Source organism: Jaculus jaculus, chromosome X (genome assembly GCF_020740685.1).
Source record: "Jaculus jaculus isolate mJacJac1 chromosome X, mJacJac1.mat.Y.cur, whole genome shotgun sequence".
Classification (NCBI taxonomy): domain Eukaryota; kingdom Metazoa; phylum Chordata; class Mammalia; order Rodentia; family Dipodidae; genus Jaculus; species Jaculus jaculus.
Window position 1 is genome coordinate 126,692,414 of NC_059125.1, and position 27,918 is coordinate 126,720,331.

General features: G+C 42.2%; 1 non-coding gene across 1 annotated transcript; it reads right to left on the reverse strand.

The window, feature by feature from the left end:
* Window positions 1-17,025: 17,025 nt before the first annotated feature.
* Window positions 17,026-17,159, reverse strand: LOC123456930. Its single transcript, XR_006634791.1, has one exon. It is a non-coding gene; the product is annotated as a U8 small nucleolar RNA (small nucleolar RNA).
* Between the last annotated feature and the right edge of the window lie 10,759 nt (window positions 17,160-27,918).

A 27,918-nucleotide genomic window follows, 5' to 3' on the forward strand; every position in this document is an offset into this window, starting at 1 on the left:
ATTGATACAGCTAAGAATACCTAGCTAGCTACAAAATCTAAGCATTAACTTAATCCAAGATGCAAAAATATATACATTATAACACAAGAAACACTAAAAAGCAAGACAATATAAATTCACCTAACAGTATTAATGCATCAGAAATGACATCCAGTGAGAAAAAGTTAGAGGAAATGCCTGAGAAAGATTTCAAAAGAATGATTGTAAATATGTTCAAAGAAGTCAGAGAACAAATCAAAGGAGTCAAAGAGAAACTCAAAGAGAAAATCAAAGGAATCAAAGAAGATGCAGGACACCAATTTCATGAAATAAAGAGATCAATACAAGACATAAATAAGGAAATAGAAATAATAAAGAAAAACCAGTCAGATTTGCTAGCAATGAAGAACACAGTTAATGAACTAAAAAACTCTGTAGAAAATCTCACCAGTAGAATGGATGAAGGAGAGGCCAGAATATCTAAGCTAGAAGACCAGGTGGCAGATCTAATACAGGCCAACAAAGAGAAAGACAAACTTATAGAAAAGTATGAGTGGGAATTTCAAGATATTCGGGACACTATGAAAATATCAAATATAAGAACTCAGGGCATAGTAGAAGGAGAAGAATTCCACTCCAAAGGCATAGTAGGCATCTTCAACAAAATCATAGAAGAAAACTTCCCCCAAATTGAGAAAGAGGTGCCAATGCAAATACAGGAAGCCTTTAGAACCCCAGCCAGATAAATCTTTGAAATAATCTCTCCTCGACATATTATAATCAAATTACCAAACACACACACCAAAGAAAAAATATTGAAAGCAGTTAGAGAGAAAAATCAAGTTACCTACAAAGGCAAGCCCATCAGGATTAAAGCATATTATTCAACACAAACTATAAAAGCCAGAAGGGCTTGGAGTGATGTATTCCAAGTTCTGAAAGATAACAACTGTCAACCAAGGTTACTTTATCCTGCAAAGCTATCCATTCAAATAGACGGAGAAATAAGGACATTCCATGACAAAAGCAGGTTAAAGGAGTATTTTTAGACAAAGCCAGCTCTACAGAAAATACTTGATAGAATCCTCCATGCTGAAGAAAAAGGAAAGCACACATATAAGGAACCTGGAAAAAACAAGCAATACTCAAATACTAGTTAACACAAGAGAGCAAAGGTAGAACCGGAACCACACACAAAAAATGGCAAACATAAATACACACCTTTCAATAATATTTCTTAATATCAACGGCCTCAATGCCCCAACCAAAAGACTAGGTTAAAAAGCAGGATCCTATAATTTGTTGTCTCCAAGAAACTCACCTTTCTACAAAGGATATACATTATCTTAGGGTGAAAGGTTGGAAGACGGTGTTTCAAGCAAATGGGCCTAGAAAACAAGCAGGGGTTGCTATCCTAATATCTGACAAGGAAGACTTCAGTGCAACATTAGTCAAGAAAGATAAGGAAGATCACCTTATATTGATTAAAGGCACACTGCAACAAGAGGACATTACAATCTTAAACATATATGTACCGAACATGGGGGCTCCCAAAACCATCAAATAAACACTATTAGAACTAAGGTCACAGATAACAACAAACACAGTGGTAGTTGGTGACTTTAACACCACACTCTCATCAATTGACAGGTCATCCCGGGAAAAAATACACAGAGAGGCATCTGGACTAAATGAGGTCATAGAAGGAATGGACCTATATACAGGACATTTCATCCAAAGGCTGCAGAATACACATCGTTTTCAGAAGCACATGGAATATTCTCTAAAATAGACCATATATTAGGACACAAAGCAAATCTTAACAAATTCAGGAAAATTGAAATAATTCCTTGCATTCTATCTGACCACAATGGAATTAAACTACAAATCAGTAGCAAGAAAGGCTATAGAGCATACACAAAATCATGGAAACTAAACAATACACTACTAAATGATGAATGGGTCAATGAAGAAATCAAGAAGGAAATCAAAAAATTTATAGAGTCAAATGATAATGAGAACACAATATACCAAAATCTCTGGGACACAATGAAGGCAGTTCTAAGAGGTAAATTTATAGCCCTAAGTGCCTATATTAAGAAACTAGAAAGGTCGCAAGTGAACGATCTAATGCTTCACCTTGAAGCCTTGGAAAAAGATGAACAAGGCAAACCAAAAATCAGTAGGCGGGAAGAAATAATAAAGATTAGGGCAGAAATGAATAAAATAGAAACAAAAAAACAATCCAAAGAATTAATGAAACAAAGAGTTGGTTCTTTGAAAGGATAAACAAGATTGATAAACCGTTAGCAAATCTGACCAAAAGAAAGAGAGAAGAGACACAAATTAATAAAATCAGAGATGAAAAAGGTAACATCACAACAGATTCCAGAGAAATTCAAAAAATCATAGGGACATACTGTAAAAGCATATACTCCACAAAGTATGAAAATCTGAAAGAAATGGATGATTTCCTTGATTTATATGAATTAAATTAAATCAAAATGAGATTAATCACTTAAATAGACCTGTAACAAACATGGAGATCTGAACAGTTATCAGAAATCTCCCAACTAAAAAAAGCCCAGGCCCGGATGGATTCACTGCTGAATTTTACCAGACCTTTATGGAAGAGCTAACACCATTGCTTCTTAAACTTTTCCATGAAATAGAAAAAGAAGGAATTCTACCAAACTCCTTCTATGAGGCCAGCATCACCCTGATACCAAAACCAGGCAAAGATAGAACAAAAAAAGAAAATTATAGACCAATCTCCCTCATGAACATAGATGCAAAAATTCTCAACAAAATATTGGCAAACAGAATACAAGAGTATATCAAAAAGATCATTCACCCTGACCAAGTAGGCTTTATCCCAGAGATGCAGGGATGGTTCAATATACGCAAATCTATAAATGTAATACATTATATAAATGGGTTGAAGGACAAAAATCACATGATCATCTCATTGGACGCAGGGAAAGCATTTGACAAAATCCAACATCCCTTCATGATAAAAGTCCTACAGAGACTGGGAATAGAAGGAACATATCTCAATATAATAAAAACTATCTATGACAAGCCTACAGCCAACATATTACTAAATGGGGACAAACTGGAAGCTTTCCCACTAAAATCAGGAATAAGACAAGGGAGTCCACTGTCCCCGCTTTTATTTAATATATTACTGGAAGTCTTAGCCATAGCAATAAGGCAAGAGACACACATAAAAGGGATACAAATTGAAAGGAAGAGATCAAGTTATCATTATTTGCAGATGACATGATTCTATAGATAAAGGACCCTAAAAACTCTACCAGCAAACTGTTAGAGCTGACAAACACCTACACCATGTAGTAGGATACAAAATAAATGCAGAGAAATCGGTAGCCTTCATATATGCTAACAACAAAGACACAGAGGATGAAATAAGAGAATCACTCCCATTCACAATTGCATCAATAAATAAATAAATAAATAAAGAACCTTGGAATAAACCTAACCAAGGAAGTAAAAGATCTCTACAATGAGAACTTTAAAACACTCAAGTGAGAAATTGCAGAAGACACTAGAAAGTGGAGAAACATCACTTGTTCCTGGATTGGAAGAATCAATATTGTGAAAATGGCAAGGTTACCAAAAGCAATCTACACATTGAATGCAATCCCTATCAAAACTACAAAGGCATTTTTCATGGAAATAGAAAAAACAACCCAAATGATCATTTGGAATCACAAAAAAAAAACCTAGAATATCTAAAATAATACTGAGCAACAAAAGTAAGGCTGGTGGTATCACCATACCTGATTTTTAAAAAAAAATTTTAATTTGTTTAATTTTTTATTAACATTTTCCATGATTATAAAAAAATACCCCATGTTAATTCCCTCACCATACCTGATTTTAACCTGTACTACAAAGGCATCGTAACAAAAACAGCATGGTACTGGCACAAAAACAGACATGTAGATCAGTGGAACAGAATAGAGGACCCAGATGTAAGTCCAGGTAGCTATAACCACCTGATACTCAATAAAAGTACCAAAAATACTCATTGGAGAAAAGACAGCCTGTTCAGCAAATGGTGTTGGGAAAACTGGATATATATCTGTAGAAGGATGAAAATAGATTCTTATGCATCCAGGAAATCCAGAAATTAATTCTTGTGCATAATACATAAAATTTAAAAATAAAACAAAAGGTCTGGAGAGATGGTTTAGTGGTTAAGGCACTTGCCTGTAAAGCCAAAGGACCCAGGTTCAATTCCTCAGGACCCATCCAGGAAATTCAAGTCTGATGTTAAGGTCTTTAATCCATTTGGACTTAATTCTTGTGCATAATACATAAAATTTAAAAATAAAACAAAAGGTCTGGAGAGATGTTTTAGACTTTCTGAATACAACCCCAATTGCTCAGGCAATAAAACCACAGATTAATCACTGGGACCTCATGAAATTACAAAGATTTTGCACTGCAAAGGACACTGTGAAAAAAGCAAAGAGGCAACCTACAGAATGGGAAAAAATCTTCGTCAGCTATATATCTGATAGAGGATTAATATCTAGGATATACAAAGAACTCAAAAAGCTAAATAATAAGGAATCAACGAGCCAATCAAAAAATGGGCTATGGAGCTAAATAGAGCATTCTCAAAGGACGAAATACAAATGGCATATAAACATCTAAAAAGATGTTCTACGTCACTAGTCATCAGGGAAATGCAGATTAAAACTACATTAAGATTCCATCTCACTCCTGTCAGATTGGCAACCATCATGAAAACAAATGATCATAAATGCTGGCAGGGATGTGGAAAAAGAGGAACCCTTCTACACTGCTGGTGGGAATGCAATCTGGTCCAGCCATTGTGGAAATCATTGTGGAGGTTCCTAAAACAGCTTAAGATTGATCTTCCATATGACCCAGCTATAGCACTCCTAGGCATATATCCGGAGGAATCATCTCATTTCCTTAGAAGTACATGCTCAACCATGTTTATTGCTGCTCAATTTATAATAGCTGGGAAATGGAACAAACCTAAATGTAACTCAACTGATGAGTGGATAATGAAGATGTGGCACATTTATACAATGGAGTTCTACTCAGTGGTAAAGAAAAATGAAGTTATGAAATTTGCAGAAAAATGGATGGATCTGGAAAGGATTATACTAAGTGAGGTAACCCAGGCCCAGAAAGCCAAGCACCACATGTTCTCTCTCATATGTGGATCCTAGCTACAGATGACTGGGCTTCTGCGTGAGAAGGAAAATACTTAGTAGCAGAGGCCAGTAAGTTAAAATGGAGATATAAAGGGAAGAGAAAGGAAGGGAGGAGGGTACTTAATAGGTTGATATTGTTTATATGTAAGTACAATGATTGAGATGGAGAGGTAATATAATGAAGAATGGAATTTCAAGGGGGAAAGTGGGGGGGGGGGAGGTATTACCATGGGATATTTTTTATAATTATGGAAAATGTTAATAAAAATTGTGAAAATACAAAAAATATAAAATAAAAAACAAAACAAAACAAAAAAAGATCTCTTCCAAGCATTCTGTCTAGGAAAGAAGAGGATTGTGTTATATGTTAACCAGAAGTGCAAGTTAAAAGGTTCAAGAAAACCTTTAGTAATGCAAAGAATATATGTACCAACTGCCTTTTGATGTAGGATGATTCAATTCACCCTATCGATTTTAGCCAATACAAATATTGCCAAGTAAACAAATCGTGAATTTTGGATGGCTGGGAAAGACTGATTTTGTTTTTTTATGTCTTTTTTTAAAAAGAGAGAAAGAGGGGGAGTGAGAGAGAGAATGGGCATACCAGAGCCTTTAACCACTGCAAACAAACTCCAGACACATGCACCACCTTGTGCATCTGCCTTTATATGGGTCCTGGGGAATTGAACCTGGGTCCTTTGGCTTTACAGGCAAGTGCCTTAACCACTAAACTATCTCTCCAGACCTTTTGTTTTATTTTAAAATTTTATGTATTATTTGCTAGCAGGGAGAGAGAAACAGAAACTGCTTATATCACCTTGTGCTTCTGGCTTTACATAGGTACTTGGGATTCAAACCTGGGTCATCAGGCTTGCAAGCAAGTGCCTTAACCACTAAGCAATCTCTCCAGGCCCAATTTTCTTTATTGTTAATGCATATGTGTATGTATGAATGTGGATTATGATGGTGATGGTGATGATGGTGATGGTGATGATGATGATGGTGATGATGATGATGATGATGGTGATGTGTGTGTGTGTGTGTATGGACATGCTCATGCCATTAGAAGTACATGCAAGTCAGAGCACAGTCTCAACATGTTACTCCTCTCCTTCTATTTTACTTTTGATTTTTTTTTTGTTTTTTGTTTTTTTTTGGTTCTTCAAGGTAGGGTCCTACTCCAGCCCAGGCTGACCTGGAATTCACTATGGAGTCTCAGGGTGGCCTCGAACTCAGGCAATCCTCCTACCTCAGCCTCCCGTATGCTGGGATTAAAGGCATGCGCCACCACGCCCGGCTCTATTTTACTTTTGTAAGATTGATTTTTAGGTAGGGTCTCATTCTAGTCCAGGCTGATTTGGTATTCACTATTAGTCTCAGAATGGTCTCAAACTCACAATGATCCTTCTACCTCTGCTTCCCGTGTGCTGAGATTAAAGTTGAGTGCCACCATGCCTGGCTCCTTTTACCTTATTTTTGAGTCAGGGTTTCTCTTGTTTTGCTGCTGGGAAAGGGCCGGGTAAATTTGCCTTTAAGCTTGAAGATTTTCCTCCCTCTACTTCCCCATTGCCTTAGGTGCACTGGGATTACAGACCCATGCATGCTTGACCAGCTTTATGTGGGTGCTAGAAATCCAAATTTGGTAGGCAGGCTCACAGAGCAAGCCCCTTTAATCACTGAGCCATTTCTTCAGCTCCTACTTTATTTTTATAATTCCTGGAGGCAAGGACATAGTTGTTGAGATAAAATGGACCTACGTGGGTGAGTAGAAAGCATGCCACTTCCAATGAAGCTTATCAAGTTCTCATACAACCATTAAGTTTTACTTCTTGGCTAATGCCCAGTGATCTTGAGGGGAATTGTGGTTTCAAGAGGTGAGGGAATAATGAGTACCAGGAAGCACATATGCATACTTTTGCTCCCACAGGTTTTTAAATTTTTTTCCTCAATTTTTATTAACATTTTCCATGATTATTAAAAATATCCCATGGTAATTCCCTCCCCCCACTTTCCCCTTTGAAATTCCATTCTCCATCATATCCCTTCCCCATCTCAATCAGTCTCTCTTTTATTTTGATGTCATGATCTTTTCCTCCTCTTATACCCACAGGTTTTTTTTTAAATTAATTAATTTATTTATTTGAGAGCGACAGACACAGACAGAAAGACAGATAGAGGGAGAGAGAGAGAATGGGCGCGCCAGGGCTTCCAGCCTCTGCAAACGAACTCCAGACGCGTGCGCCCCCTTGTGCATCTGGCTAACGTGGGACCTGGGGAACCGAGCCTCGAACCGGGGTCCTTAGGCTTCACAGGCAAGCGCTTAACCGCTAAGCCATCTCTCCAGCCCTACCCACAGGTTTTATTTCATGTCTCTAGCTACTTTTTTTGTTTTGTTTTGTTTTAAAAATATTTTTATTTGGGCTGGAGAGATGGCTTAGCAGTTAAGTGTTTGCCTGTGAAGCCTAAGGACCCTGGTTCGAGGCTCCATTCCCCAGGACCCAAGTTAGCCAGATGCACAAGGTGGCGCACACATCTAGAGTTCGTTTGCAGTAGCTAGAGGCCCTGGCACGCCCATTCTCTCTCTCTTTACTCTCTATATCTGCCTCTTTCTCTCTCTGTTGCTCTCATATAAATAAATCTTAAAAAGTATTTTATTTTTCTTTATTTGAGAGAGAGAGAAAAAAAGTAGGCAGGATAAGAGAGAGAATGGGTGTGCTGGGACCTCCAGCTGGTGCCTGTGAAGCCTAGGGACCCAGGTTGGATTCCCCAGTAGCCATGGTAAGCCAGATACATAAGGTAGTGTATATATCCAGCTACTTTTTAAAATTTAACTTTTTATTTTAATATATATAATAACAGGTTATACTCTTTTACTCCCTCACCCCAGCTCCCATTACCCTTGGGACCCTCCTCAGTGGCTTATGGTATTCACTGTGGGGTCATGATGGCCTCAATATGTCCCAGTTAGGTGGGGAGGTGTGGACCATGCCTCACGGTATTGTTATCCACTCTATCCTGCCACCATTTATTTATTTATTTATTTGACAGAGAAAGAGGGAAAGTGTGAATGAGAGACCATTCTCTCCAGGGCTTCCAGCCACTGCAAATGAACTCCAGACACATGTACCTCCTTGTACATCTGGCTAACATGGGTCCTAGGGAATTGAACCTTGGTCTTTTGGCTTTTCATGCAAACACCTTAATCACTAAGCCATTCCTCTAGCCCCCTGCCACCTTTTGATTCAGTGTGTGCAAGCCTCAATCTAGGTGCAAATGTCTCTACTAGGTGAATAATGCATTCTGCTTATTTTATGGGCCAAGCCTTAAGTGGACCAATTGAGTATGTTTTTTGTCAATATTAAATAGGATTAAAGTAGGAAATACCACAAGATAAGTATGAAAAACTGGGGCTGGAGAGATGGCTTAATGGTTAAGTGCTTGCCTGTGAAGCCTAAGGACCCTGGTTGGAGGCTCGATTCCCCAGGACCCACGTTAGCCAGATGCACAAGGGGGCGCACGCATCTGGAGTTCGTCTGCAGTGGCTGGAGGCCCTGGTGCGCCCATTCTCTCTCTCTATCTGCCTCTTTCTCTCTCTGTCTGTCGCTCTCAAATAAATGAACAAAAAGGGAATCAAATCAGTCTTGGTAGAAAAAGAAATATGAAAAACTGTCAGGCGAACTAAAAAACAAACAAACAAGCAACACAACTCAAACAACTTACAAAGTCAAGAAACCTGAAGGACAAGACAGCAGGCACCAGCTGAGCAGCTGCGGAGGAAAATGTGAGCAGGACCAGCGGAGCAGCTCCAGTACAAATCCAGTCATCTGGCACAGTCTCCCAGCCCCCAACCATAAATACTGTGAACCTCTGCAGAACTCATTTACCCCTGGCTGCACAGCATCTAGCACAGCCGATCAGAACACCAGCTCTACAGTCGAGAGAGGGATCTAGGTGGGCACCCAGCATTGGTGAGATTGGAAGCCATCCCAAGAGGTAACACGGCCTACTTACACAAAGCCAGGTTGGTATATAGGCCTACACTGATCTCTCTTTCCATTTCTTTTCAAGGCAGGTTATGCGTTACATATTTTTTTTGCAGGGAAATGCACGGACCTGGGAAGGATTATACTAAGTGAGGTAACCCAGGCCCAGAAAGCCACGTGCCACATGTTCTGTCTAATGCGGATCCTAGCTACAAATGTTTGGACTGCTATGTGAGTTAGAATAAAACTCGGTAGCAGAGGCCAGTGAGCTAGAAAGGGGCTATAAGGTAGTGAGGAGAGGGGTAGACTTAAGGAGATGGTGCAGAGGTTTGATTCAGGTGTCCCCCATAAATTTAGGTTTTCTGAATGCTAGGTTCCTAGCTTCTGGAGATTTGGAAATTAATGCCTCCTGGAAGCAGTGTATTGTTGGGGGAAGGCTTATGGGTATTATATCCAGTTTCCCTTGCCAGTGTTTGGCACACTCTCCTGTTCCTTTTTATCTGGAGGTCTGCTTTACAGGAGGCAATACATGCCTAATACTGAAAACTTATGATAGGAGAAGTCATGAAGCCTAGGGGTGTAATGCCTGCTGGTGTCTGGCTAAATGTGTATATTATGCTCACCAAACTGCCCAGTAAGCACTTCTCTTAATGTTCATACCCATATATTAATGCTACTCTTCCTTTTGGTTAGAGAAGCTTCTCTTTTCAGATGGCAGTAACCTTAGGATGACTCAAAAGGCACCATAGTGTTGAGGAGAAATGACAAGAATGCTCAGCACTGAAATATCACTATTACACCTTCCAAAGCTCAGGGTCCATTGCGGAAAAGGTGGTGGGAAGAATATAAGAGCCAAAGGAAGAATAGGACTCTTTACAACGCACTCTTCAGGTCACAAAATGGCCTGGATATCCATGACTTCACAGTGTCTGGCCCTACCTACACCAGATCAGTATCATAGGAGGGAAAGATGACATCAAAATAAAAGAGAGGCTGATGGAGAGGGGGAGGGGATATGATGGAGAGTGAAGTTGTAAAGGGGAAAGTGAGGGGGGAAGGAAGGAATTATCATTGTTTATTGTCTATAATTATGGAAGTCGTCCATAATAAAAAATAAATAAAACATAACAATAAAAACAAACTTAGAGACAAGTTCTGAGGATATAGCTCACTTATAGAGTGTTTGACTCACTTATAAAAGGATTCTGTTCCATCCTCAGCCTCACAAGGAAATAAAAACTCAGAAGGGAATTTGAAGATTTTCCTGTTGCTAAAAAGGGACAATTTTTTTTTTGATTTTTCAAGGTAGGGTCTCACTCTAGCCCAGGCTGACCTGGAATTCCCTATGGAGTCTCAGAGTAGCCTCGAACTCTTGGCAATCCTCCTACCTCTGCCTCCCAAGTACTGGGATTAAAGGTGTGTACCACCATGCCTGGCTCAGGGACAATTTGAGTATCAATTAAAATAATTGTGATGGACTAAGATCTATCAAGTTTCTTTCAATGTATTCATTCAGATTGATATTTCTTAACAATGTTATGGAATCAACTCATCAGGAAAATAGAATGTAACAAGCATTAATTCTGCCTCTCATACATATATGGTGTACCTCAGCATAGCAAATATACTTACATAAATAAATTTATGTATATATGCCAGAGCTAGACATGGTGGAGCACACCTTTAATTCCAGAACTCAGGAGGCAGAGGTAGATCCCTGCGAGTTCGAGGCCAGCCTGAGACTACATAGTGAATTCCAGGTCAGCCTGGGCTAGAGTGAGACCCTACCTCAAGAAAACAACAAACAAAAAACTCAAATGAAGTATAAATTGTATGGGTTACTTTGGTTTTCAGGTATAAAAAATATTGTAATTGGGATGTGAAATACAAAAAACATAGATTTTACCCTTTAAAAATGTACAATCAAGTGGTTCTTGGTACGTTGAAAGTATCAACTATCAAACCCCTAATGCCAGAACATTTTTACCTCTGGAAAAGGAAACTCATACCCATTAAACCATCACACACAAATAGCCTCTTGTTCCCTAACCTTAAGCAATCTCCATTCTACCGGCTAGCTCTTTACATTTTACCTATTTTGGATATGCTCAGCCTGTCTTCTTTTTGAGAAATATATTTTGCTTTTGTTTATTTGAGAGAGGGAGAGAGAGAGAGAGGAGACTAGGAAAGAGGGAGAAGAAGAGAGAGAGAATGGGTGTGCCAGGATCATTAGCCAATGCAAACAAAGTCCAGATGCAATTACCACCTGGATTATGTGGGTCCTGGGAAACTGAACCTGGATCCTTGACTTTTGCAGGCAAGTGCCTTAACCACTAAGCCATCTCTTCAGCCCTGTCTGTCTTCTTTTTCATAGATTTTTTTTTCAAGATTAAAAAATTATTAGTTGGATGTGGTGGCACATGCCTTTAATCCTAGCACTGGGGATGCAGAGGTAGGAGTATCATTGTGAGTTTGAGGACTTCCTGGGACTAAAGAGGGGGGTCCAGGTCAGCCTGGACTAGAGTGAGCCCCTACCTTGGAAAACAAAAATATATATATATTTATTTGCAAGGAAAGAGAGAGAGAAATGGGTGTAGCAGGGCTTCCTGTCACTGCAACTCAGCTCCAAATGCATGTGCCACTCTATGCATCTAGCTTTACATGGGTACTGGGGAATCGAACTTGGGCCATCAGGCCTTGTACACAAGCACCTTCAACCCCTGAGCATGCTCTGTCTTCCCTCCTCTTGCACAAATATATATTTAAAAGCCTAGAATAAGGCTGGGCATGGTGGCACATGCCTTTCATCCCTGCACTCAGGAGACAGAGGTAGGAGGATCACTGTGAGTTTGAGGGTACCCTGAGAATACAGAGTGAATTCCAGGTCAGCCTGAGCTAGATTGAGACCCTGCCTTGAAAAACCAAACACCAAAACAAACAAAAACACAGAAAACGGGGAAGTAAGGAGAAGTTATGCCTCTTTGGAGACAGGCTCTCTGTGACATATTTCCTTTAACTAGACCTCACCTCCTAGTTTCTACCACCTCCCAATAACACCAACAAATCCAAGAATTCATCAATAGATGAATCCATCAATTAGGTCAAAGCCTTCAAGATTCAAAACTTCCTCCAAACCTCACCTCTGAGTGTTGCTGCATTTGGAACCATCTTCTGAAATACACAAGTCTTGGGGGGGGGAGCGGATTTCATATCCAAGCCATAACATGATTTGAAATATTTTCTCCTGTTCTATAGTTTGTTTTCTTACATCCTGGGAAGTATCCTTTGAAGTGCCAAAGGGTCTTTGCTCTCTGGTGAACAGTAGCCATAATTTTTTCCTAATGATACACTTTTGGGGGAAGAGGTAGGGTCCCGAGATGTCAATGCTTGGCTGTCATGTGGTTTGATGGATTTCTCAGATATAAATAATAAGATCTGCACAAGATCTTATTATTAAGATCTCTGGGAATGTGGGTCAGAATGTTCATGCTCTGTTGCTTTGAGAATGTGCTGGGGGCTTTCCATAAATTACTTTTTAAAGATAATGAAATGAAGCCGGGTGTGGTGGTGCACGCCTTTAATCCCAGCACTTGGGAGGCAGAGGTAGGGGGATTGCTGTGAGTTTGAGGCCAGCCTGAGACTACATAATGAATTCCAGGTTAGCCTGGGCTAGAGTGAGACTCTACCTCGAAAAACCAAAAAAAAAAAAAAAAAAAGATAATGAAATGAGAAACTTGCCCAAAGTTTCTGAGCTACCCACACACATGAGGTTGCTGTGCTTTGAAATTTGTAAGTCCATTCCTTCAGAATCCCGGAGTTTGTACCACCATTTGGATAAAGCAAACCCTCCCAAGTCATTTGTGTCTATTCTTGCAAATTGCCAACATTCTCCCAGAAACTTTTCCAAGACATTATGGCATTTTGCTTTTTCTTTATTTTTTGGGCAGGGTTTTGAGGCAAGGTCTTACTCTAACTGAAGCTGAGTTGGAACTCATTCTGTAGCCCCAGGCTTGCTTCAAACTCCCAGCAATCCAACCACAGGCTCCCAAGTGCTGAGACTAAAAGTATGCACTACCACTTCCAGATTTGTGGGTTTTTTTTTTTTTTTTTTGGTTTTTTCAAGGTAGGGTCTCTCTCCAGCTCAGGCTGACCTTGAATTCACTCTGTAGTCCGAGGCTGGCGTTGAACTCATGGTGATCCTCCTACCTCTGGCTCCCATATTCTGGGATTAAAGGTGTGTGCCACCATGCCTGGCTATTTTTCTATTTAATTGCATTTCTTTTTCTATTCTCTGAGAGCATATTAATAAACTAAGTAGGGGCCGGAGAAATGGCTTAGCAGTTAAGGTACTTGCCTATGAAGCCAAAGGACTCAGGTTCAATTCTCCAAGAACCATGTCAGGCAGATGCACAAGGGACACATGCATCTGGAGTTTGTTTGCAGTGGCTAGAGACTCTGACATGCCCATTCTCTCTCCGTCTGCCTCTCTCTCTCTCTCTGCTTGCAAATAAATTAATTATAAACTATAAATAAACTAGCTGGGTGTGGTGGCGCACGCCTTTAATCCCAGCACTCGGGAGGCAGAGGTAGGAGGATTGTCGTGAGTTCGAGGCCACCCTGAGATTATCTAGCCAATTCCAGGTCAGCCTGGGCTACAGTAAGACCCTACCTCGAAAAACAAAACAAACAAACAAAAAAAAACCAAAAAAAAAACCAAAAACAAAACCTAAGCAGTCAAGAACTTCAGCAGTCATCTAATCTTCAAGAGGCCACAAGCATAGGAAATTTTTTGAGGTTTGCTCCCAAGTTCCCTGTCCAGTGCCTGCTCCTCCAGGGTTCAGATGCCAGAAGGGTCTCTATAGGTGTAATAAGAAGGACAGAGACTTGATGCAGTGTGGGCACAGGGGCATGTGAACACACATAAACACACACACACATACATGAGGGATGTAGTGTCATGTTTAGCAGTCTGTCTGGCAAGTCTGATAAAATTTCAGCAGGGGTGTATATAAACAGAAGGGCTCGGATTGCTCATGCAAATTATATAAAAATTGTGAGGACTAAATCAGGAGGGTCTGTCAGCACGCCCCAGAATTCAACTTTTCCCCCTCAGCTCCATTTTCTTTGATGTCCTGACAACCATCAAGTAGCAGAGTAGGCTTGCAAAAAGATGCTAAAACACATAGCAGGAGTGGGAGTCATTGCTGGTACTCCAGCCATTACTCCTGAAGGGCCCTTTGCTCTCAGACTGTCTTGGTAGCAGTGATCAGGAGGTGGCACTCAGGTGTCAACATCAACCATCTGGCCAAAGAAAGCTGTTTTTTTTTAAATTATTTATTTATTTATTTGAGAGCGACAGACACAGAGAGAAAGACAGATAGAGGGAGAGAGAGAGAATGGGCGCGCCAGGGCTTCCAGCCTCTGCAAACGAACTCCAGATGTGCGCCCCCTTGTGCATCTGGCTAACGTGGGACCTGGGGAACTGAGCCTCGAACCGGGGTCCTTAGGCTTCACAGGCAAGCGCTTAACCACTAAGCCATCTCTCCAGCCCAAGAAAGCTGTTTTAAACAACCTAATGTAGTCTTTGAATGTGTCATCTTGTGGGGGAGGCATAGAACCACAATGGTTCTCAGTTGGGACAATGGTTCCATTCCCTTAAAGGGGTGCTGCAAACCAACCATTTTCTTTCTTTCTCTCTCTCTCTCTTTCTTTCTTTCTTTCTTTCTTTCTTTCTTTCTCTCTCTCTCTCCCTCCCTCCCTCCCTCCCCCCCCCCCCGTCTTTCTTTCTTACTTTTTGGTTTTCCAAGGTAGGGCCTCACTCTAGTTCAGGCTGACCTGAAATTCACTATGTAATCTCAGGGTGGCCTCGAACTCATGGTGATCCTCCTACCTCTGCCTCCCGAGTGCTGGGATTAAAGGCGTGTGCCACCATGCTTGGCTACCAATCATTTTCAAGCTCTGTCTGTTGCTGTCTTGCTCACAGCCGGTGGGAAAGGGGATGCACTCCCCTTTCCATCAGAATGAGTGTTCAGAAGTCAATCCATGTACAATGTCTGGTTAACTAAATTTTGACAGGGATGTCATTACAATACAAAAGAGTAAAGAGGCTTTTCAACAAATGGTTCTGGACCAAGTGGAAACATGCAAATAATATATTTAGCTACCACCCTATACCATATAGAAAAATTAACTCAAAATGGATCAACGATCTCATGATGGGATCTAAAAGTAGAAGGGTTTCAAAAAGAAGCACAGAGATGGAGACATGACTGAGCAGTTAAGATGCTTGCCAGCAAAGCCTAATGATCTGGATTTGATTCCCCAATACCTATATAAAGCCAGGTGCAAAGTGGTGCATACATCTGCAGTTCACTGCTAGAGGCCTTGGTGTACCCATTGTCTCTCTCATTCTCTCTCCTTTTCTCCCTCCCTCTCTCTCTCCTTGCCAGACGTGATGGTTCATGCCTTAAATCCCAGCACTCAGGAAGCAGAGGTAGGAGGATAGCTGTGAGTTGGAGGCCAGCCTAAGGCTACATAGTGAATTCCAGGTCAACCTGAGCAAGAGTGAGACCTTACCTCAAAAACCCAAAATAATAATAATAATGATAAGTAAAATAAAATAAAGAAATACAGATGTAAGCCAGGTATGGTGGCACATGCCTTTAATCCCAGCACTTGGGAAGGCAGAGGTAGGTGGATCACCATGAGTTTGAAGCCACCCTAAGACTACATAGTGAATTCCAGGTCAGCCTCGGCTAAAATGAGATCCTACCTCGAAAAACCAAAACAAACAAACAAACAAAAAAAGTAAATAATTGTGACTATGTGTAGCAGACAGCTTCAGGATCGCTGAGATGAACTTCCAGACCAGGCACAGTTATGGAGGAAGGGATATTTATTGAAGCTTATAGATCCAGGGGAAGTTCCATAAATGGCAGAAGAAGCTGGCCTGCCTTCACAGGTCCAAGCAGAGGGAGAAAAGTACAAGCCTAAAGGTCAAAAGCCACAGCCCACTTCAGGAACTCCAGCTAGGTACACTTTGTATATGTTTAGATTGAAATCTGAAACCTACCACCACACCTTAAGATCCACCCACTGATACTTCCTCCAGCCAGGTGGCAGCAGATGCAAACTACAAACAAATAAACAACTGAATCCATTGGGCGCCATCTTTCTATTCAAACCAACACACTATGGATTAGGAAAGGATTTCCTTTTTTTTAATTTTTATTAACATTTTCCATGATTATAAAATATATCCCATGGTAATTCCCTCCCTCCCCACCCCCACACTTTCCCATTTGAAATTCCATTCTCCATCATATTACCTCCCCATCCTTTTTCTTTTTTAAAAAATATATTTTATTTTATTTTTATTTTGTAGAGAGAGAGAGAGAGAAAGAGAGCATTGGTGCACTAGGGCCTCAGCCACTACAATGGAACTCCAGATGCTTGTGCTACCTGGCAGACATGTGCAGTCTTGTGCTTGCCTCACCTTAGTGCATCCTGCATCTGGCTTATGTGGGGCCTGGAGAGAGAGTGAACCTGGGTCCTTAGGCTTTGCAGGCAAGTGCCTTAATCACTAAGCCATCTCTCCAACCCTTAATTTTTTTTTTTAATCAGCCAGGCATGGTAGCACACGCCTTTAATCCCAGCACTTGGGAGACAGAGGTAGGAGGGTCACCATGAGTACAAGGCCACACTGAGACTACATAGTGAATTTCAGGTCAGCCTGAGGTAGAGTGAAATCCTACCTTGGGGAAAAAAAAAAAATATATATATATATATATATATACATACATACATATATATCTATCTATATATATATATATATATATATATGTATCAGATAGGAGTGATCAGGGTGTTGTAAGTCCTGATTAAGTGGGGACATTAATTACAAATCATGCACTTTCCAAACATTACATTCTTTTGCCCTCCAAAAGGAGGAACAAGTAAAGATGATCCCACCTGGCAATGGCAATGATTTCTTTTTTTTTTTTTTAAATTTTTTATTTATTTATTTGAGAGCGACAGACACAGAGAGAAAGGCAGATAGAGGGAGAGAGAGAGAGAGAATGGGCGCGCCAGGGCTTCCAGCCTCTGCAAACGAACTCCAGACGCATGCGACCCTTTGTGCATCTGGCTAACGTGGGACCTGGGGAACCGAGCCTCGAACCGGGGTCCTTAGGCTTCACAGGCAAGCGCTTAACCGCTAAGCCATCTCTCCAGCCCTGATTTCTTAAATTATATTAACGCACAAGTAACAGGGATGTGGTTTAGTCATTGACACCATCACATAAATCCTCATTGCAGCCACAATTGTCTTTCCTTACTAGACAACTTTGAGTTGTAAGGAGTATTTCCATTATTTTATTACAACTCAGAGTTCCAGTGGCTTCTTTTTTTGCCATGCCATCGTTGTGGGTTTTGAGAGTGACAGAGCCTTTCTTGGTTTTGGATGCACTTATTTTAGAGGTTAGAGTATTGGGACATTGAATGGTCACTAAAACTCCCCAAGCCAATGACTCTCCAGTTTGTTGTCTTGTGGCCAGCCAAGACTGGCAAGTGCAGTCACAGAAGATCAAGTTTAGTAAAGGTTTATTAGAGAAGAAAGTAAAAGTAAAGCAAAATAGCTCCATAACTATGGGGAGGGGGGTATCCAGAACAGGAAGCCACCCAATGCCTTGTACCAGGGGCTTTTTATACCCTTGGGGACGTAAAGTAAGTATCAAGGTGAGTTGGATTGGATTGATTACTTTGAATATATGTGTGGGCTCCTGATAGGCTAGTGAGTTAGACAAAGAATTGGTTCCTTTGAATGTACATGGGGGGGGGGTTCTGATAGGCTGGTGAGTTAGACAAAAGATTGGTTCCTTTGAATGTACATGGGGGCTCCTGATAGGCTGGTGTGTTAAGACAAAAGATTGGTTACTTTGAATGTACATGGGGGCTCCTGATAGGCTGGTGTGTTAAGACAAAAGATTGGTTACTTTGAATGTATGTGGGGGTTTCTGATAGGTAAGTGAGTTAGACAAATGATTGGTTACTTTGTATGTGTGGGTCAGCTGACATCCTTGGGGAGTCAATCTAAGCCAGGGTTTTTGACCTTTTGGATTTCAGGGCTTTGGGGATTTTAGCTTCCAGACTTTGCTTTCTGGGCTTAGAAAAATCTCTGTGCTTGTTGGACCTATAACCCCATAAAAATAACTGCTTATTCTTTTGGGGTCTGTAATCCTGATTAGTTGCTACAAAATGGTGGCTACCTTACTTTAATCCCTATTGCCATTGCCCCCAATACCCAGATTTTTCTTCCAACTTAATAATCTACATCTGTCTTCCTTCTTATCAGTGTCTGTTCTTCGTGGTCCTTTTTTAAAATTTTTTTTTGTTTATTTTTATTTATTTGAGAGCAACAGACAGAGAAAGAGGCAGAGAGCGAGAGCGAGAGGCAGAGAGCGAGAGAGAGAGAGAGAATGGGCACGCCAGGGCTTCCAGCCACTGCAAACGAACTCCAGATGCGTGCCTTGTGCATCTGGCTAAGGTGGGTCCTGGGGAATGGAGCCTTGAACCAGGGTCCTTAGGCTTCACAGGCAAGCACTTAACCGCTAAGCCATCTCTCCAGCCCTCTTCATGGTTCTTGATGGGTCTAAATTACACCCCAAATTGACTTGGTCTCTCTGGAAATACTCTCACTTCTATTTCAGAATTGAACCCTATTGAGGTGTGTCTCCTTTTGGCTTTGTTTGAGGCTTCTTCCTCCTTGAAATTCAGAATTGTGCTAGAACATGCAGCTGTGTGACAGTGACGCTGGAAAGGAGCCGTACTCCCTCTCTTCTTCCCATCAAAACAGTCAGCCGCACAGAAAAACCTGGGGCAGGCACAAATGGCAACCTGTATGGCTGTCCGTGTGTGTCCATTTTGACATGACAGTGTCACTTCCCATTGCTGAGAGCAAAGGATCCTTCGCTTGTGAGAAGAGTGCCAGTGGGGAACTCTCACGGCGTCTCCACTCTCCACCATGTTTTTGAAAACTAGTGGGTCTATGGAGTGGTTACCATGGCACCGGGGAACATGAAGCACTTGGCAGGGACTTCTGAATCTTGGATTTACTGGCTCTTCTAATTGTTCTTTATGATTTCACCTTACTTGCATGCACTTTATTTGCATGAACCAATTGGGGACAGCCAGTATCTATGTGATCTCCTAAATTTAGCCCTTTTCCATTTAGATCCACTGGACCTGTAGCAGTGTTGGCTGCCAATTGGGTCTGGCTCCTGAGGCTTGCTTGGGTTTGGGCTTGGGCTGCTGTACCCGGGGCCACTGGGTTCCTTGCATCTGTCTCTGATCTTAAAAGCTCCTGAAGCTGCTTGAGCTTGGGGTGCTGGGCTTGAGGGCCCCCAGACCTGCTATAGCTGGCAGAGGCAATTCCTGCTTCAGTGCCTCTTGTCTGGTATCCTGAAGTCTGTCCAGCATTCAGATATTTCATATCCTCTTGGTTTGCACAAACACTGCCCCAAAGAGTTAGAGCTGTCACACCTTTGTGCCCTTTTGCTTGGTAAACATGTGGCCACCGGTAGTCGCGGTTTCATTGAAATGACTGTTATATTTCCGTGTAAATAAAATCTTATTTGTTCACCCTTTGCTGTCCCTTCCATTCTTCAGGTGAGTAGAAAATCATCTGAAAAACTAATAATTTGAAAGAATAATAGACTGCTTCAACAGAACCCAGGTTCTCCTTTGTAAAATAAAGGTGGTAAGGACTGGGAGTAAGGTCACCCCCATCTTGTAGCAGCTAGTCAGGGTTGCAGTCCCAAAAAGAATAAGCAGATATTGTTACGGCCTGATAGACCCAACAAGCTTAGAGATTTTATAATAAATCCAGAATGAAGAGTGTAGGAACTAAAATCCAAAAAACCCTACCTTCCAAAATGCTGCCTCCTCAGGACGTCAACTGGCCCACAATGCAAAGTAACTAATCCTTTGTCTGACTTATCAGCCCTTCTTGGACCCCTACATACATTCAGAGTAATTAATCCATTCCACACCAACTTGGTACTTCCAAAGGAATAAAAGACCCTGATTCATGTCACTAGGTAGATATCTGCTTGGGACCCCTCCTAGCTTGGGAGATCTTTTGATTTACTTTCTAATAAACCCTTGTTTAGCTTGCACTTCTGCCATGTCTGCACTTGTCATTCTTTGGTTTCAAGCACAGATATTTGAGAGACACTGGCTTGGGGACATTTAGTGACCATTGACTGTTTGGCAACCTAAACCTTAAGCTAGCCCATCCAGAGCTAAGAAAAACTGTTGCTCTTTGGCTGGAGAGATTGCTTAGTGGTTAAGGCGTTTGCCTGAAAAGCCAAAGGACCTCGGTTTGATCCCCCAGGACCCATATAAGCCAAATGCACAAGGGGGCGCATATGTCTGGAGTTCGTTTGCAGTGGGTAGAGGCCCTGGCATGCCCATTTTCTCTCACTCTCTCTGCCTCTTTCCCTCCCTCTCTCAAATAAATAAATAATAAAGTTAAAAAAACTGTTACTCTCAGGACAGATGATAAAAGGAGTTCCTTGACCTATTTTCCTTCCATCTGTGCAATTGCATCAACCCCAATTATATTCAAAGTGATTGCAGACATAGGGAATTCAGTGATAGTAGTGTTTAGAAACAGACCACTCCAAAGTGTGGAGTTTGAGACTCATTTTTCTTTCACTGGGTTTAGCACTGAATTTAACCACATGCATCCTATCCTTTACCTTCACTGAGCCAAGCATCTTGCTGCTCAGCCTCCTGGGAACCAGAGTCCAGAGTCAAGGGCAGCTATCTCTGATATAGCATCCATCTATAGCATAGGCAGCTGATCCAGATGTATCTGTAGCCGCTTCTGAACCCCTTTGAAGTACCCCAGTGATGGGAATTAGGTAAGAGTAAGCTAGCCCCCTCTTGCAGGCAGTTAGCCAGGGGGTACAGGTCCAAAAGAATAAGCAGATATCTATGTGGTCTAACAGAGCCAAGAAGCATACAGATTTTATAAATCCAGAGAATAGCCTCTGGGAACTAAAATCAAACAATGCCCTGATTTATGCTGACTCCCCAGGAGGTCAGCTGCCCTATTCAAAGTACCCAAGCCTCTAACTCATCAGCCTATCAGGAGTGCCCACAAATATTTCAACTAAACAATCCACCTCAACTTAATTTATATCTCCAAGGGTATAAGCACCCCCGATCCAAGTCACTTTGTGGCTATTAGCTCAGGAACCCTGCTAGCTTGGAGCTTGGGAGCTATTCTGCTTTAGTTTCACATTCTGTCTTACTTTTGACTTTAATTTTCTGCATGTAGATAGATAGATAGATAGATAGATAGATAGATAGATAGATAGATAGATATAGATATAGATATTTTTCTGGGTTTTTGAGGTAGGGTCTCACTCTAGTCCAGGCTGTCCTGGAATTAGCTATGTAGTCTCAGGGTGACCTTGAACTCACAGTGATCTTCCTACCTCTGCCTCCCAAGTGCTGGGATTAAAGGTGTGCGCCATCATGCCTGGCTGCTTTAAATATTTTTTTAAATTTATTTTTATTTACTTATTTGAGAGCAACAGACAGAGAGAGAAAGAGACAGATAGAAAGAGAGAGAATGGGCGCGACAGGGCCTCCAGCCACTGCAAACGAACTCCAGACGCGTGCGCCCCTTGTGCATCTGGCTAACATGGGTCCTGGGGAATCCAGCCTCGAACTGGGGTCCTTAGGCTTCACAGGCAAGTGCTTAACCGCTAAGCCATCTCTCCAGCCCTTTTATATTTTTGTAACAGATGTTTTGGTTTAAAAAATTATTATTTTGAATTTATGTATTTGCCAGTAGAGAGAGAGAGAGACGTAAAGAAATGAGACACAGACAGAGAGAATGGGTGTGTCAGGGTCTCCAGCTGCTGCAAATGAACTCCAGATGCAAGTACCACTCTGTGCATCTGGCTTGATGTAGGTGCTGGGGAATTGAATCTGGGTTGTTAGGCTTTGCAGCCAAAGCCGTCCCTCCAGCCAGATTTTTTTTTTTTTTTTTTTTTTAGTTTAGGGAGATCGAGTGAGTGAGTGAGAGATGGGGGACAGAGAGAGAAAATTGGCGTGTCAGGGCCTCAGCCACTGTAATCGAACTCCAGATGCTTGTGCTACCTAGTGGGCATGTGTGACCTTGTGCTTGCCTCACCTTTGTGTCTGGCTTACGTGGGATCTGGACAGTCAGACATGGTCCTTAGGCTTTGCAGGCAAGTGCCTTAACCACTGAGAAATCTCTCCAGCCTCTGCCTTATGTTCTAATAAACCCTTGATTAGCTTGCTCTTTGGCTGTGTATGGACTTGTCATTCTCAGCTGGTCACAGGACAACAGAAAAGCCACTGGTTTGGGAAGTTTTAGTGACTTTTGAGTCTAACCCCTGAGTTAAACCAATTGGCAAGGTTCTCTAGGAGGAACAGAATTGGTAGAATGAATTATATTAAAAAGGAGATTTATTCGATTAGCTTATGGTAGTCAAATAGTAGTTGCAGGCCCAAGAATCATGGATCCCAGTAGCTGCTCAGTCCACATGGCCAGAAGCCTCAGCAGTCTCCATACAGCCTGGAGGTCTTCAGTGCACGCTGGTCTTTAGTCCACACTGGAAGGCAGCAATCAGCTCCAGCAGCCAAGTGGAGGGAGGGAAGGAAGGGGCTCTTTTCACCCAGAGCTTCCTTATATAAAGTCCCCCTCTGAGAGGGGCCACCTGCTCTGATAGAAGGGCTCACTCTGGGGGGAAGGACTTCCCCCTTCAGTTAATCCTTCCTGGAAGCAACCTTGGAGACCAACTCGAAAGGGATTTTTGTGGATTACTAAACAGATCAAGTGCACAACGCCTTAACTATCACACCAAAAAAGGCTCCATGGCTCTCAAAATCCACCAGGAGCAAGTGAGGAAAAAAGAGGGAGAAGGAGGAGGCACCACCATGCCCACAACCCCACAATGTCTGGGGTCTAGGTGGCTGCTATCCAGGCTAGCTGAAGCCCTGAAAATTACTCTCCCACCCCCTACTGATGGCTTTGTCCTTTATCCATGGAATAGTCCCTCCAAGTCTCTCTGGATGCCTGCTCCTTAGCCTGCCACTTTCTCTCTGCAGGTGGCAGATGGGGACTAAAGGGTAAAATAATCTTTGGTTTAGGAGCCAAAGCAATCTGAATGTAGAGCTAATGGGTTTTATTCCAGTGGGTTACAAATGGGGAGGACGACCATATCTGCTGCAGAAGACCCACCAGATCTTTTATAAGGAAATCTCAGCCCTCAGCTGGAGGAACAGACAGCCAACCCTGAAAGGTACCTCCTCACTCATTCCAGAGCCCATGTGAGGCAAAGCAACTCATGTGTTTGGTGGTAAAGGGGGCCTACCCAACTCCTTTCAGTCAGGGAACTTGTGTGTGTGTGTGTGTGTGTGTGTGTGTGTGGCTTGGGGGGATGGGTTGGAGGGTGAAGATGCACCCTAATTCCATGCTTCTTTGTATGGTGTGGAATGTTAAGTCTCATCTGCTTTGAGTTAAGGAAGGGTTGACGCACATATGTCCAAAGTCTCAGGCCTGTGGAGCAGTGGGTTCAGAAAGAGTTGCTCCTGGGACTTGGCTCAGGCCTACATCTGGACTTGTGGAAAGGCAGAAGAGCACTTGGCTTCAACTCTCTAGCAGATCAAGTCATTTGGGCAAGTCCAGGGCAAGGCAGCCCTGGCAGGACAACAAAAATGGAAAGAGGCCAAGCAGGGGAGGACTTCTGGTGAGAGTAGCATTAGTTGTCAGTGTTTCTGGTTTTATTTGTTTTAAAGAACATATTTAAAAATAAAAAGGACTGGCGAGATTGCTTAGTAGTTAAGGCACTTGCCTGCAAAGCCTAGGACCCATGTTTGATCCCTCTCCAGATCCCATGTAAGCCAGACTCACAAAAGGTGAGACAAGCACAAGGTCATACATGCCAACTAGGTGGTGCACGTGTCTGGAGTTTTACATTGCAGTGGCTGAGGCCCTAGGGTGTGAATTCTCTCTCTCTCTTGCTTTTTCTAATGAACAAATAAGTAAATTAATTAATTAAAGTACATATTTTGCACATCAAAAAGAGGTAGGTGAATTGCTGTGAGTTAGAGTCCAGCTTGGGACTACAGAGTGATTTCCAGGTCAGCCTGAGCTAGTGTGAGACACAGCTTAAAAAAATATATATATATACAAATAAATAAATAAATAAATAAAAACCCAAGAGAGAAAGGAAGGAAGGAAGGAAGGAAGGAAGGAAGGAAGGAAGGAAGGAAGGAAGGGAGGGAGGGAGGGAGGGAGGGAGGGAGGGAGGGAGGGAGGGAGGGAGGGAGGGAACTTTCTTACCCAAGGAGTTACAGTGGGGACATTGGAGTGTCAGCAGCAGTGTTATTTTTTATTTATTTATTTTGATTTTCCGAGTTAGGGTCTCAATTTAGCTCAGGCTGACCTGGAATTCACTATGTTGTCTCAGGGTGGCCTCGAACTCCCGGTGATCCTCCTACCACTGCCTCCCAAGTGCTGGGATTAAAGGCGTGCGCCACCATGCAGGCTAGCGGCAGCTTTAGACATGCTATGACAGAGGTAAATTCTCTGTAGTCAATTCTATTACTGCCTCCAGAGCCAGTTATCTCATTCTTTAAAACCTCCCCTGGCTCCCTTAGTGTGTGTGTGTCAGTCAGAGGGCAATTTTGGGTGTTGAGGCTCACCTTCTACCTTGTACAAGACAGAATCTCTTGTTTACCACTGTGTTGGCCAGGATAGCTGGCCAGGGAAATTCCAGGGATTCTCGTCTCCTCCTTGCATCTTACCATAGGTGCATTGGGATAATACACATGCTCAGGGACTCAAGCTTTTGCAGCAAATGCTTTTGTCCACTGAGACATCTCCCCAGCCCAGCCCATGCTGGTCATTTCAAATCTTCCTTCAGCTGGGCAAGATGGCACATGCCACAAATCCCAGCATTCGGGAGGCAGAGGTAGGAGGATCACCATGAGTTCGAGGCCACTCTGAGACTACAGAGTGAATTCTAGGTCAGTGTGGGCTAGCGTGAGATCCTACCTCAGGAAAAAAATAATCTTCCTTGGTTGCCACCACTCAGCTAAGCAGGAGCTAAACTGGCCGCTCACGTCGCTAGGTAGGAGCCACAAGGGGAGGGCAGAGATGTGACTAAGACATTTGTAAGAGGCAAAGAGTTTTGCAGACTGCTTTATATTTCCTGGCAGCAGAGGAACTAACCTGTGTGTGTGTGTGTTTCCCTCAGTAGGGTTTCATAATTCTTTTATTTTTGAGGTGGGATATGGGATTAAAGGCTTGAAACCAGCATTACTGGCTGAGTTTAATAATTTTTAAAATTATGGCAAGTATTGTTTATTATGAAATGGAATCAAAATCATAAAGTATATATCTGATATAAGAGTTAACCAAGCTTCTGAATTTGAGCACAGGAGGTCACCCTACCTTTTCATGCGATAGAAATAGGGACATCATAAGAGTGGCAGAATTAGCCTATCTCTGCATGATAAAGACTAGAAGGAGTGACTCCACACCACTGTCAGGAATAGTAGTCTCCAGCAGGTTGGATTTCTGGTAATTTCCATTTTCTTTACTCTTTGTGTCAAGTGTTTTGATTTTTTTAGTTGACAACTTCCATACTTACAGACAATAAACCATGATAGTTCCCTTTCCTCCTCCACTTTCCCCTTCACAAATCCAATCTCCATCCTATCATCTCCCTTTCTCTGCTAGTCCCTCTTTCATTTTGATGTTATCATCTTTTCCTCTTATTATGAGGGTGTTCTGAAGGTAGTACTAGGCACTGCGAGGTCATGGATATTGAGGTTAGGGCCAATTTCTATCTGGACAACAGCATTGCAAGCAGTCTTAACATTCCATTTGCTCTTGGATTATTTCTGCCACCTCTTCTGCAATGTACCCTGAACTTTAGAGGATGTGACAGAGATGGTTCAGTGCTGAGCACTCCTCTGTCCCTTCTTCTTAGCACTATGGTGCCTTTTGGGTCATCCCAGTGGTCACCACCATCTGAAAAGAGAAGCTTCTTTAACGGAAAGTGATACTAGCGTTAATATATGGGTATGAACATTAAGTAAAGTGCTTACAGGGTAATTTGGTGAGCATAATATATGCATTTAGCCAGACACAAGCAGGCATTACACACCTAATGCTCATGACCACCCTCACCATAAGCTTTGGATTAGGTTTCCAGTATCAGGCATGTATTCCCTCCCATAGAGTGGGCCTTCTGTCCAATTAGAGGGCTGTTGGTCTCCCCCATAACAGATATGCCACTATTGCACTCATTTGGTCTTTTGGCCTAGTTGCCCAAACTTGAGGCTTACAGTGTCTACTGTTTTCACTGCTGATGGCTTCTGTCTCCCATAGGGCTGTATGCAGTACAGCTTTTTCTGGCTTTCAGTTGGTTGGTCTACAGGAAGGAGGTTTTCAGCTTAGCTCCAGGTTGATTTCTTAGTGACCTTGCAGCCCAGGCATGTGGAGTCTTCAGCAATAGGGCCTTACCATCTATTTATGGTGTGAAACCACAAGCCTTGGCAATAGCCTGTTATGTTTTGAGGCAATAAGGACCTCCCTGGCCAACAACTCACTGGAAGGTATCCCATCTCTGAAACTGAAATTTTCCTATTAACAGTCTATGGCTTCTGTTTGTGCCATTATCCAAAAAAGTAAGTTTTCATATGGCTTAGTCACAATATCTTGAATTTGGTTAACCATTCCCCCATCCTTCTTTTACTCAATCTCTTCCATTGACCTCACTTAGGCCATTCCACTTCCTTTAATCTGTTCTATGTGTAAAGTGTATGTTTTTCTTTTCTTTTTTTTTTTGGGGGGGGGGGGTTTCAAGGTAGGGTCTCATTCTGGTCCAGGCTGACCTGGATTTAACTATGTAGTCTCAGGGTGGCCTCAAACTTACAGTGATCCTCCTACCTCTGCCTCCCAAGTGCTGGGATTAAAGGTGTGTGCCACCATGCCCAGCTCTTTTTTTAAAAAAAATATTTATTGGAGAGAGAGAGAAAGAGGGGGGGGAGAGAGAATGGGTGCACCAGGGTTTCCAGCCACTGCCAGGAACTCCAGATGCATGTGCCACCTGTGCATCTGGCTTATAAGGGTACTGGGGAATTGAACCTAGGACTTTTGGCTTTGCAAGCAAGTGCCTTAACCACTAAGAAATCTCTCCAACCCTCTTTTATCTTGTTTTAAATATATATTTTTTATTTATTTATTTTTGGAGGTAGGGTTTCACTCTAGTCCAGGCTGACCTGGAATTCACTACGTTGTCTCAGGGTGGCCTTGAAGTCATGGTGATCCTCATACCTCTGGCTTCTGAGTGCTGGGATTAAAGGTGGGCACCACCATGCCCTGCTATATTATTTTTTAATTTTATTTATTTATTTGAGAGCGACAGACAGAGAGAAAGAAGCAGATAGAGAGAGAGAATGGGTGCTCCAGAGCCTCCAGCCACTGCAAATGAACTCCAGACGCGTGTGCCCCCTTGTGCATCTGGCTAACGTGGGTCCTGGGGAATCGAGCCTCGAACCAGGGTCCTTAGGCTTCACAGGCAAGCGTTTAACCACTAAGCCATCTCTCCAGCCCTTTTTTTAGGTTCTTTTTTTTAAAAAAATTTTTATTTATTTATTTATTTGAGAGCGACAGACACAGAGAG